Raw genomic sequence first — 12,505 nt, forward strand, 5'->3', positions numbered from 1 at the left:
GAACTCATTTTTTAAATGAGCACCCACATCCTTGTATTAGTATCTTACATAAGTGGCTAGTGAGATCTGCCACCCTTTCTATTGAGCATACATAGGATGTGCCAGTCTATCCGGATCATTGATCCCTGACTCAATGCTCCTACGATCAGGAATATTTAAGATTAGGATTTTAGGATTTTAGATCTCACTAGCATGATCCATTCATGTCTCCTAAAATCATTGTCCTAATCTTTAGGGTTCATCATAATCTTAGACATAATAAGATGCAGCTAATATGATGAATCAATGTCTCAAACAATAATTAATGTCATTTCATGAGTTAGAAAATTGTAAAGAAAGTCCCATCGCAACACACTTATGATTGACTTATAGGGCACTTTTCTTTCACACACATCTCAAAGTGGTGTGCTAGGGAATAAAGTGCTAGAGAATAAACCAAAGTAAGGGTCCATGTACATAAAGTACCATGGTGATCTCAGATCAAAAGATCACATGCACCACTCCTACTGAAGAACCATCTGTTGACATGATGTAAGGCTCCATCAGATATTCTTTCGGTCGGTCAGTTCAGTGAACTTATTCTCTAATGAGTACCTACATCTTTGTATTAGTGTCACCACACAAGTGATTGTGAGATCAACCACCCTCTCCATCAAGCATACATAGGATGCACCAGTCTTATCAGAATCATCGATCTCTGACTCGATAATCCAATGATTAAGAATATTTTAGATTAGGACTATCAAAATTTAAGGTCTCACTGGCATGATCTCATCATGATCCTAAAATCATTGCTCTAACTATGGGGTTTATCATTATCATTAAATATATGATGCAGCAGATGATAAAATATAATACTTCATAAAGAAAAATAACTAATGTCATGCTAATGAGTAAGAAGATAATAAAGAAAAGTTTTATCGTATCACCATGTGATGGGCTTGTAGGGCACTATTTTTTCAATCTCCCACTTCCATTAAGGCCAATCGCCCCTGTATCTGATGCCCATGCAATCAGAGCGGCGATTACACTGCTGCTGTGTAAGGCTTAGTGAACTGGTCCTATTATACTTGTTCTTTATATGAACTCATTTCATGATCAAATCATGAATGAGGCGAAAGTGCCTAGAATGTGCATGGGTACCTAGTGAGACCACACCCAACCCAGTGATGAACCTTTCATCAAGCAACTTTTTTAAGCAATCTTTACTAACAGTAATTAACTGAGACAAATACAGTTTACTATTTGAAATTTTTTCAATTCACTGCTCCTCTAGTACTTCACAAGTACTTTGAGAATACTTTTTATAGTTTTCATAAGATTCTATCATGGATCTGCCTAAAATAAATGATTATGCATAAGGCATACATTAGGCTTGGTACATTGAATATATGGGTAAGTAAACTCATTTACATCCATTCATGTTGAACCCCTTCAACATAAAATCCATATACCTAGACTAGGACAAGCCTAACATCTACTTACATCTATCCCTATAGATGTCAAGAAATATTGGATGCTTAGCCCAAGTCTTTTCTATAAAAATATTTGTGATAAGCAAGCAATTGACCGAGTGAAATATTGAGACCCCCTTCCCAATATGCTGTATGTCACCCACATACATAATCAAGAAGTTAGTGGAACTCTCACTTGTCTTCTTGCACACACGCATGGTTTATCTATATTTGATATAGCCAAATATTTTGACTATCTCATTAAAAATAGAAGTATCTACTCCTCAAAATCTGCCTGAATTCATAAATGCATTTGTCCTCCCACTAGAGACAACTTTTCTAGAGGAAGTGTGGCAATAGCAAAAATTCGAATAGACATTCCTGACAGCAACTTGTTGGGTCATACCCATAGGTGCTTCAACCATAGTCCAAACTTGGTTGATGTACCAAAAGTCTATTTTGAATATTATGGTTTCAAGCCAACTGTCAGAGTCTCTACTCATGACGATCTCTGAATAGGTCAAGGAAACACCATTCTCAATGATGTATGGTGTATCGTCATTCTCAATGACAAACCATATTTGAGTGGTACATTACACACTCGAATTAACCTTTGATAAGAAGGTGCGTATCATGGTAGTACCTCATCGAAGAACACATCTGGTCGAGAATCAACTTGTGGACACTCGACAGGTAATGATGGGATAGCTCATAGGTCTTGAACCTCTCAAGTTTAATTATCCTCCCACTATTCTCTTTTTTAGAAATTTTTTTTTCCTAAAAGGTGGTATGCCTACTGACAAAACACTTTTATCAAGTAGTATGGTAGAAGTAGTATCACATACTACTTTTAGGATAACCTATAAACTAATATATATATTAACCTATTTTAGCACAAAATTATGTACATCAACTATTTTCACATAAGTTAGGCAACTTTCTTTTTGCCCTTTCCATATCTCATATGGAGTGCTCGTAACAGATTTTATTGATATCTAATTCAAAATATATACAGCAACTTCTAGGATATTTCCCAGAAAGAGAACAAAATTTGTGAAGCAAATAAAGAAACACATCATATCTCATATGTAGTGTCCATCTCTGGATCGAGATATTATTACTCTTTGAACATCCATATATTTAAGACCTAATACCTTGCTCGCCTTTTTCCATGTCGAATAAAAGGAATCTTGGTCATTTTGTCCATGAGACAAGATTTACAAGTTCTATATGATTCAAAATCATATAGACAAAAAATTCTTCTTTGTATTACTTGTTTATCTTTGACTCACAAAAATAGCCAAGTTCGTGAAGTCAGAGAAATATGACCATCACATATTCTTCTCATCAATATGAAGAACAACATCATTGAGTGACAGAAATATAAAGCTATAGCCGTAACATCTATCAGAAGGAGAGTAACTTTTACTCTCAACATTAATTTCAAAACTATGCTACAATAGCAAAAGATTTGAAATAATATCTCTAATAAGTTCAGACACATAACAACAATCTACTAGTTTCTAAACCTTGCTAGAAGGTTATATAGGTTCCTACAGCCTCAGCATGAGTGGACTATCCATTAGTGCCAAAAGGCAAGTAGTAACCACACTTCAGCTTTATAGTTTCACTAACACTTTGCATAAGAGGAACCTATATAAGGTATCATATACCCAATATTTTAAAGCTAAAATACTCGATAAATAGTTTGTATCACATACAAACCATTAGCAGATGTAACTTTTTTATCTTACTATTACTTCACATTTGCAAGACAACTCTTGCAATTTAGTGCTCATCATTGCTGTAATGATTTTGATACTTTTAGTGAAGACATTCCTCACCTTCTTCTCCTAAGGGATACTAAAGAAGGAACTAAAGAGAGTTAGCAAGATCTAATCCTAGAATAACTCACCATCCATGATGATAACCTAATCGGATGATTAAGTTAATCAGGAAACACTTTGATAGTTATATTGTCATCCCCATCATATCTCATATGCAGTTTTTCCTTCTATACAGTATTAACTCTGATTAAAATGGACTTAGGAGAATAGGAGACTTTCTCCTATATGAGAATTATTCTCAGATTCCTCAACCATTCCATGATGTTCGGTCAAATTTAAAAATATCCTATGCAGAGATAGTAAAGATGTAAATTTGTATATTAGAACATAAAAGGACTACTCATGATGACATAAACAAGTTAGACGAGGATTTTATCTAATTGTGTCTTTTACTATTTTAATAAATTTCATAGTCCTCAAGTGTGAAATCAAAGAATTTTATCATAAAGTTTCTTAATGGGGTTGAGATCCTAATTTCTCATAAAAAATCTTGTGGATAGCACAACAAGCTCCTATGAGTTCAAAGGTAAGTAACTCTTTACTAATTGCATCTCATGCAACTCTCAACATAACTTTTGTATCTAAAATACTTGTAGCCTTGTGGACAGTGCAACAAACTATCGTATTTTAGTTAAGTCATACCCTTTAATTCTATATGGTCGTATCTGAATAATACTACCTTTGTGGATAGTATAATATGGCAGCACTATCTGAATATGCCATAAATATTACTAAATCAACATCATACCAATCACTATAGCAAGCCTTGTGGATAGCATAACAAACTCACTATAATTTTTGATATACTCTATTGACCTAGTATGATCTAAGTACAATTAGCTTCATTATGCACCAAGACAATATCAAATCAGTCTCCACAGCAAGCCTTGTGGATAGCACAACAAGCCTACTATGGTTCTTGAGATAATACAGACTTAGCATTAAGGAAGGCATGGGTAGTGTTCTTAATACTTCACCATTATGACTTAATATAATTTAAATGAGAGACTTAGGTCTCAAGCACATCCTAAGCATATAGATGCATCTGTTGAAAAATATGTCCTAAAGTCAATCATCTAGATTGTAGATGATTATGTTCTATACAAGTATATGAATTATAAAATGATAAATATTATATGACAGATTCATCATAAGGAATACATCTTCCAAAATAGAACTCATATGTTATGATGAAGTCCTTAGAACTACTATCAAAATGATAAAGGAGGATTTATCATGTGGTTCTTAAATTCTGCTCGCGATCAAATGATACAATTGTTACAAAGACAATAATTATATCAAGTGTAGATCGTTGTGTGCCATATTAGTTGGTTGTCCTCCTAACCAAGACATATAGTGACATGGGTACGGCATACGGGTGATATGTAGAAGTACATTTCACTGAGCATACCACTTTCAGAGCACTCTGCTGTCAAGGGTTGCTCTGATGGGATATGGATGTATGTGTCCTTCAGACCTGAGGCTGTCTCGGTGACTTGCAAGCAACTCACTGTGCTTTGGTGTCGAACTATCCAAATTTCTAATTCGATGATGAAAGATTTTTGGGTACAGTCAAGTACTTGTGAAGTTTGAGTGCGAGTCAAGATGGGATCGATCACTCCAAGTAAAATTGAAGATGATGCATTATTGTGTTTCAATTCAATAAAACTTTATCCAAAATAATTCTAGTGACGAGTCATAGGATTTTTAAGGTTGAAACACAATATGGACCACTTATCTTGGGTTGACAATTTAACCCAAAATCATCCTTAAGCATCGAGTGTTAAAGGGATGAATTATACGATAACTATATCCACATGAGTTCTAGAGTGTTGCTGGGCATACACTCAGCCTATCCGATCGTCGGATCTCATTGCTAGATGGTTATATTGATTGGTACAAAAATTATTCTTGTGCTATCGATTTAGGTTTGAACCTATGAGATCACACACACAGAAGTACCTGTTTGATCAAATGGCTGATTAACGATTATGAATCGTTGAAGGATTTGATTATCAATTTGATTGATGATTATCCTATGCAAAGATTATAATAAATTATTTATTAATGATTAGTAAATTAGTAAAATAATTAATTAACAATATGATTGTTAATTAGCTCAATTTGATTGAGCAATGGAGATTAGATTAGATCTAATTGAATTAGATTCAATTAGATTGGCTTTGGATTAATTGGATGCTGTCCTATTGAATAATAGAGCTTATTCCACTTGATCTTAGAGATGCATGAATATGAAATTACTTTTATATAAGCTTGGATTGGATCTAATCCTATTAGATAATAGGTTTTGATTTGATCAAATATCATTCGATAATAGGCTTGATTGGATCAAGCCCTATTATTAAATAGCTTCCCTGATATTCATCAAGAATCAATCCCTGGATCAATAGGATTTTAATCTAACTAATTACAAATTCAATTGGAGCCTCATAATTAGGCTAAAACCTAATTAGTTAGTTTGTTATAACTAATTTCTAAGTTAGTTAAGATTGGGTACAAGAATTAGTTAGAGTTTGACCAAGATCTTGAATCCTATTTGGAATAGGACTAAACCAAGCCACCTCATGTGATAATTAATTCCCCATGCCACATCTCTTCACCATGGAAAATCTCTCATGCCCCATGTGTGCCCTCTCCTCTCTTCCATGAAAAGAAATAAGGGGTGTCTCTCTTTTTGGTGGTCGCCCAAACAAAAAAAAAAGGAGGGGGCATCCAAGAGTTGGATGCGCCACAATCTCATGCGCGGAGTCCCTCATCTCTCCCTCTCTTTGGAAGAGATTTTTAGAGCTTTTTCTTTGTTCATTTTTGGACATCAAAAGGAGGCTCCTTTACTAGTTACCAAAATATTGGAGAAGAAAAGATCTTTCCAACGAGAAAAAGAGAAGGAAAAAGAAAGGTCTTCTTTCTTGTGCACAGTCTTGAAGAAGAAGGAGTTCTTCTTCTAATTTTTTTTAATTTTTTTAAAATAAAAATTAGATTTAATATAATTTTTTATATAAAAATTTAGAGAAAAAATATTAAAAAAATTTGGTTAGGCATTTGGAGCTTCTTGGAGTTCTAGATCAAGGAAGAAGATGGATCTTCTTTCTTGTGTGCAGCCTTGAAGAAAGAATTTTTCTTTCAGATTTTTTTTTATTTTTTTTTAAGATAAAAATTAGATTAAATTTAATTTTTAATATAAAAATTTATAAAAAAATATTGAAAAAATATGGTTGGGTGTTTGGAGTTTCCTAGAGTTCTAGATCAAGAAGAAAAAGGGAGAAGAAGAGAGAAGAACAGCTCTTCTCTTGGATCCCTCTTTTGGATTTTTTTTTAAATCTCAAAATTTTATATAATTTTTATTATGAGAAATCAGATTAGATCTGATTTTTATCATAAAAAATTAAAGAAAAAAAGTTCTTCTTAAGGGCGTAAAAAGAAGAGAGAAAGGTTCTCTTTTATGCGTGGGAAATTATGAAGAAAGGGTTCTTCTCTTGATCTCTATTGTAGAGATTAGATGCATTAATCCAGAAAGAAAAGGAGAGGATCTCCTTATTCTTCATCTTCATCATGTTTCTCTTTGATTAGTCAAAGGATGGTGTCTTCACGAGCTAGCACTCTCAGGAAGATCGATCAGCACAAGAACTTCGTGTGGATACTCATAGAGGTCGGATGCGTGTGCGGCTGTCAAACATCATGAAGAACCATCTACCATGGATTTTGGATGCGGTGATCTACTACCTATGCTCAAGTATGAGATTTTGATCTCAATTAATATTTAGATGTGATCTAAATATAAATTAGATATATTCTATATTTGCTAAATTTTAGATTTTAGATTTGTATACATGCATATTAGTTTATGTCATAGATCTTGTATGGTGATTTAGATTTGATCTATGCATGCATTATAGATTAAATTATTTAATCTATATATGTTCTGCTATAAAATTTTAAAAATACATGCACATCACCCACCACGCTTCTCTTCAAATGGTATCAGAGTGCAGGTTCATTATGACATGAACATATATGCATGTAGAGTAGAAATCTAAATTTAGCAATACATAAGATGTGTTATGATCTGATTTTAGATATGATCTAATGTAAAATCAGATCTAATATAATTTAGATTTGATCTAAATTTTTGCATATATAATATGTAAATTAGATTAGATATTCTGAGTAGCAAACTACTCAGATTGGATAATCACCAGGCCGTCCGGTCATAGAAACAAGTAAGGTTACATGACCCTCTCTTCTCATTCAATGGGGTGCTCTTCATGACGTGTAGGAGTGCCACTATGAGATCCCATGAAGAAGAAAGCGAAAAGAAAAAACTTACTTTCTTATAAAATTTTAGATTTTAAAACCCTAGGTGTTGTTGTATGTGATACAAGTTGTGAAGAAACTAATTACATCTAATTTTGATTAGTGAAAATTATTTTGATTGAAAATCATAAAAATTTAGATTTGATTTAAAAGATTTTATGATTTAATGTAAAAAGTTTACATAAGAAATTGTTTCGTAATCTTAACCCATGTTAATGCTATACTTAATTGAGAATTAAGAAATATATTTTAGATCTAGAATTATGATTAAAGATCTAATGACATTACATAAAATATAGGGCATGGTTTAGCTCGAATCAGATCTTTTTAATTGGGTTAGACCTAAGGTTAGAATCAACGACTTCATGGACTAAAAGAGTAGTTGATCCAATCTAACCAATAGTTGATTTAGATTAGATCAAGGGTACTCTAGATCAAAAATAATAGTTATAGTTGATTGAGTCTATATCTTTGATTAAACCAAATGGACCTTGATTCAGGCTCAAAGATTGAACCCGAGTCATTAGGCTGATTAGATCATTAAGTGACTCGAGTTGACCCATATTGTTAAGGTTAATCAGTATGATTGATTTAGGTACCCTGGACCGACTTGTCTCTAATCCTTCTCATGACTTGGTAAAGTCAGTGGGAGGATCTACGACATGCTGGTTAGACCCACTAGTCACTAATCTTTTTCATGACTTGAAGAAATTAGTGGGAGGATTTATGACTTGTAGGTCGACTAATATTTTATAAAATAAATTTAATCAATTTTTTTTTAATATTAGGTCCGTAAAATGAGCTAGTTATGAGGATAACTAGATCATAGCTTTCCAATAAGGTGAATGGTAATGGGTCCATTACTTCAAAATGACATTGCAGGCACCATCCATCTGGTGTTCTCTCTGAATGATGAAATTATCATTCATTATATGATGACTCTGTTGAACTATCTGATGGTGGTCAGGTTGATTGAACCATTCTCGGACCTGATTATTTGTTGGCTAGAATCACTGAGTAGGTTCATGTTAATGGTTGGACCTAATCGGGACTTTCAGTGGAGGCCCATCGCCTACTAAAATAAAACTTAGGGTGAAATTAAATACTAAAAGTTGTTTGGAGAAACAATTGGTGGAGAACCTATCCATAGATGCATATAGGTTGATTGAGCCATCTTCGGACTTATATGCAGTCTGTATAGATTCTAGTACCCACTAAGCAATTAAGATAATTCTTTGAATTGGAAGAAGAGGCTATCAATTCGTATAAAATAGTGAGAGAACCTTTAGACTAAAGTTCAAGCCTTTAGGCTTAAAATAATTCATATACTAATTGGTCAATTATTCTTGTTGGGTATAAAATACCCCCCCGACCGAAGTTTGTAAAAGATCGATCCTTCGGGGCTCTTCTAGCTCCCGACCTTGTACGTGGTGCCTCTTTGAACTCCCTCGGCTGTCCGGACTTCTCCGACAATGGACTTCTGCGTTCACCCATCGAGCCACCCCAAAGGCCCTCTGGGCCTCACTGACAGTCGACCTCCTACAGCAGCCAACCATTCCCCGAGTCTCTCCTGGACTTCTTCCGGCCACGGACGACCCTACTCCGAACTCCTTTCGGGCTTTGTCAGCATCTGAGCTTCCCCGACAATGAGATTTCTATAGTAACCAGACTCCACCAAAGTTTCTACGATGATCGACCGCCTCCCAGATCCTAATCAAGCTCCCACGAGAGTCGAACTTCTACTACGAACGGTTTACTCCGAACTCCTACAGCGGGCTGTCTACCCCAGGTATCTCCTGTAAGCAAATTTCTTTCGAACTTCTATTACAGGTAGACTCCAGCCGAGCTACTCCATAGCGAGTGGGCTCTGGACGAACTTCTATAGCAGGACACTACTCCGAGCTTCCACGACAACTGGTCCTTGCCCGAGCTCCTACAATAAATGCCTCCCTTTCGACCTCTCGCGAGAGCCGAAGCCCATCCGAACTTCTCCAGCGGATGGATTCCAGACGAGCTTCTATGACGGACGAGCTCCAGCAACTGGGTCCCTGCTATAGCCGATCGCCTCCGATGTCTGCCGAGCCTCCCCAGTGCTATCCGAAGTCTATCGCCGGCCGACCTCCTACCAGGCTCCCCATAAAATCAGACTTCCCCGACGGACGATCTTTGGATGAGCTTCCACATCAGATAAGTCCCAGACGGACTTACCTAGCGATCGGACTTCTCCGAACTTCGTCAACAAAAAAATCTCCATCCGAGTTCCTACAATAGGTGACTCCCGCCTGAAAGGTCAGCACCCGAATTGCCTGACAACAATAGATTCGTCAGTGACCTCGGAACATCCGAGCCTCTCCTAGAATGATGATGTAAAGAACCATTATGCTCCATCAGGCATCCCAGTCGAGCTTCAGCCGATGGATCCAAACTCTCTGGCAAGCCACAACAAGGGCCACTACCTTACTCCACTCGCTGCAACAGATTCCATGCAGCTCCACCACTCTCTGACAAGCCACGACAAGAGCCGCCGTCCTGCCCCACTCTCTGCAACGGATTCCATACAGCTCCATCACTCTTTGACAAGCCACGACAAGAGCCGCCGTCCTGCTCCACTCTCTGCAATGGATTCCATGCAGCTCCACCACTCTCTGGCAAGTCCCGACAATGGACACCACTCCACTCTCCACAACAGGCTTCACGTGGCCTTGAACGACCCCTAACGCCACTACTCTCCGTAACAAACTCCATGAGGATCTGAGCGGTCCATGACCAGACGGTTACAGACGTCGCTATCGGTCAGTTACACCCTCCGTCTATAAATAAGGACCCCCAGATACGTTCTTCTCTAAGCTGGTAACTCTATCTCGAAACTCTGCCAAAATTTTTGCTCGAGCACTCCATTTTTGTTGAAGCAGAGTACTGACTTGAGCGTCGGAGGGTCTTGCCGGAGCACCCCCAAATCCGGTTTAGACTTTCTTTGCAGGTCTCGATGGTGGCCGCGGTCATCCCAGCTCCAGCTTCTCCGACTTCGATGAAATTCTGCACCAACAGAATTGGCGCTAGAGGAAGGGCTGTGTCTTTGCAGTACCCTTGTTCTTAAAGGAGTGCTCAATGGGACTGATTCCGATCATCTTCTCCGACATCATCTTCTCCTTCTTCTACTAGATCTTCACCCGATGCCTCCCCGCAAAGCATCCACCAGGCGATCCACGGCCTCCGTGACCAGATCTCAGGCTCTGGCCTCACCTCCAGTTTTCTAGGCTCCTCCTCCTCCTCCGACAACGACGGTCGGTGCAGAGCAATTTGACCTGCTGGTTCAGCAGGTCAGAGGCCTCACTGAAGTGGTGCAGGCCATGCAACAGCAACAACAGCCGCAGACGTCGGTGCAGTTGGAGAGAGCGTCGTCAGAATTCCAAAATCTGGCGGTAGGGCAGGCCACTTGGGCCAGTCGCCCCATCTTTCCCGAAAAGACAAATCCGAGGGTGGAGAGCCCTCAGTCCGATCACGATTCTACTCCCGGAGGATCTCTACCTCCATCCTGCTCGAAGACCCTCGAGATCCGCAGTCGAGAGGACTTCCTGGATCGAAGGCTCCAAGAGATGAACCGACGGATCGAAGAACTCTGCCACGCTCCCCCTGCTTATGGTGAGGACATCTGTACTGACTCTCCCTTCTCTCAAATGATCATGCAAGAATCGATCTCGCCAAACTTCAAGCTCCCCCAATTTGAAAGCTATGACGGGACCTCAGACCCGGTCGACCACCTAGAGGCCTTTCGGACAATGATGCTACTCCATGGTGCGCCAGATGCCATTCTGTGCCGAGCTTTTCCATCCACCCTGAAGGGAGCAGCAAGGAACTGATACTCGACGTTGAAGCTGGGTACCATCTTTTCCTTTGATCAGATGAGCCACCAGTTCGCGGCTCATTTTGTTAGCAGTCGCATCCCCGGAGAGGTTCGGAGTCCCTCATCAACATCAAGCAAAGGGAGGGGGAATCCATCCGGGCTTACGTCAACCATTTCAATGTCGCTGCATTGGAGGTCTGAAACTTGGACCAATAGGTCACAATGGCCGCTCTGAAAGGCAGCCTTCAGAAGAACGACCTTCTGTTCTCCTTGAAAAAGAAGTACCTCAGGGATTTTGTCGATTTACTGGCTCGAGCTGAAGGATATGCTCGAGCAGAAGAAGCCTTCAAGATGAAGGACAAGGAGACCGTGAGAGAGCGACAGGCGGGAGACTCGAGCAAGCCTGTAGTTGAAAAAGGGCCGACTGAAGCTCGGCCACGCTCTCAAACTCCTCCCGGGCACAAGCACGCCCGGACTCCTCCCCGAGCCCATAAACAGAGAAGCCCAGATCGTCGAGTTCGATGAGGCTCTCCTCCTGGGAGATTCCACAGCTACGCCCCTCTCAACGCATCGAAAACTCAAGTGCTGATGAAGGTTAGGGAGCAGCTCCCAAGGCCGGAGAGGATGCACTCGCATCCCAGAAAGCGTAACCTGAATAAATTCTCCCTCTATCATCGTGACCACGGCCACAATACGGAGATGTGTATTCAGCTTCGAGATGAGATCGAGGAGCTCATCAGATGAGATCGGCTCGACAGATTCATTCGACGCTGACTTGAAGGAAGAGAAGATCGGCCTAGGGTCCTGCCGTAGCTGGAACTGCCAAGGAGGGAGGAGCAGCCAGAAGATCGGCCTCCAATTGAGATTATCAACTCTATCTCGGGGGGACCCCGATGGGGAGCAAACCTTCCATGGTTATAGGGTTCGAAAAATCTATGAATGTATTACCAACAACTTTGCCCTGAATAAAAATTCTCTTCATATTTGCACATTCTTTCTTTTGGTACGAGCTTATAACGACAGGAGAT

Source organism: Elaeis guineensis, chromosome 16, assembly GCF_000442705.2.
Source record: "Elaeis guineensis isolate ETL-2024a chromosome 16, EG11, whole genome shotgun sequence".
Lineage (NCBI taxonomy): Eukaryota > Viridiplantae > Streptophyta > Magnoliopsida > Arecales > Arecaceae > Elaeis > Elaeis guineensis.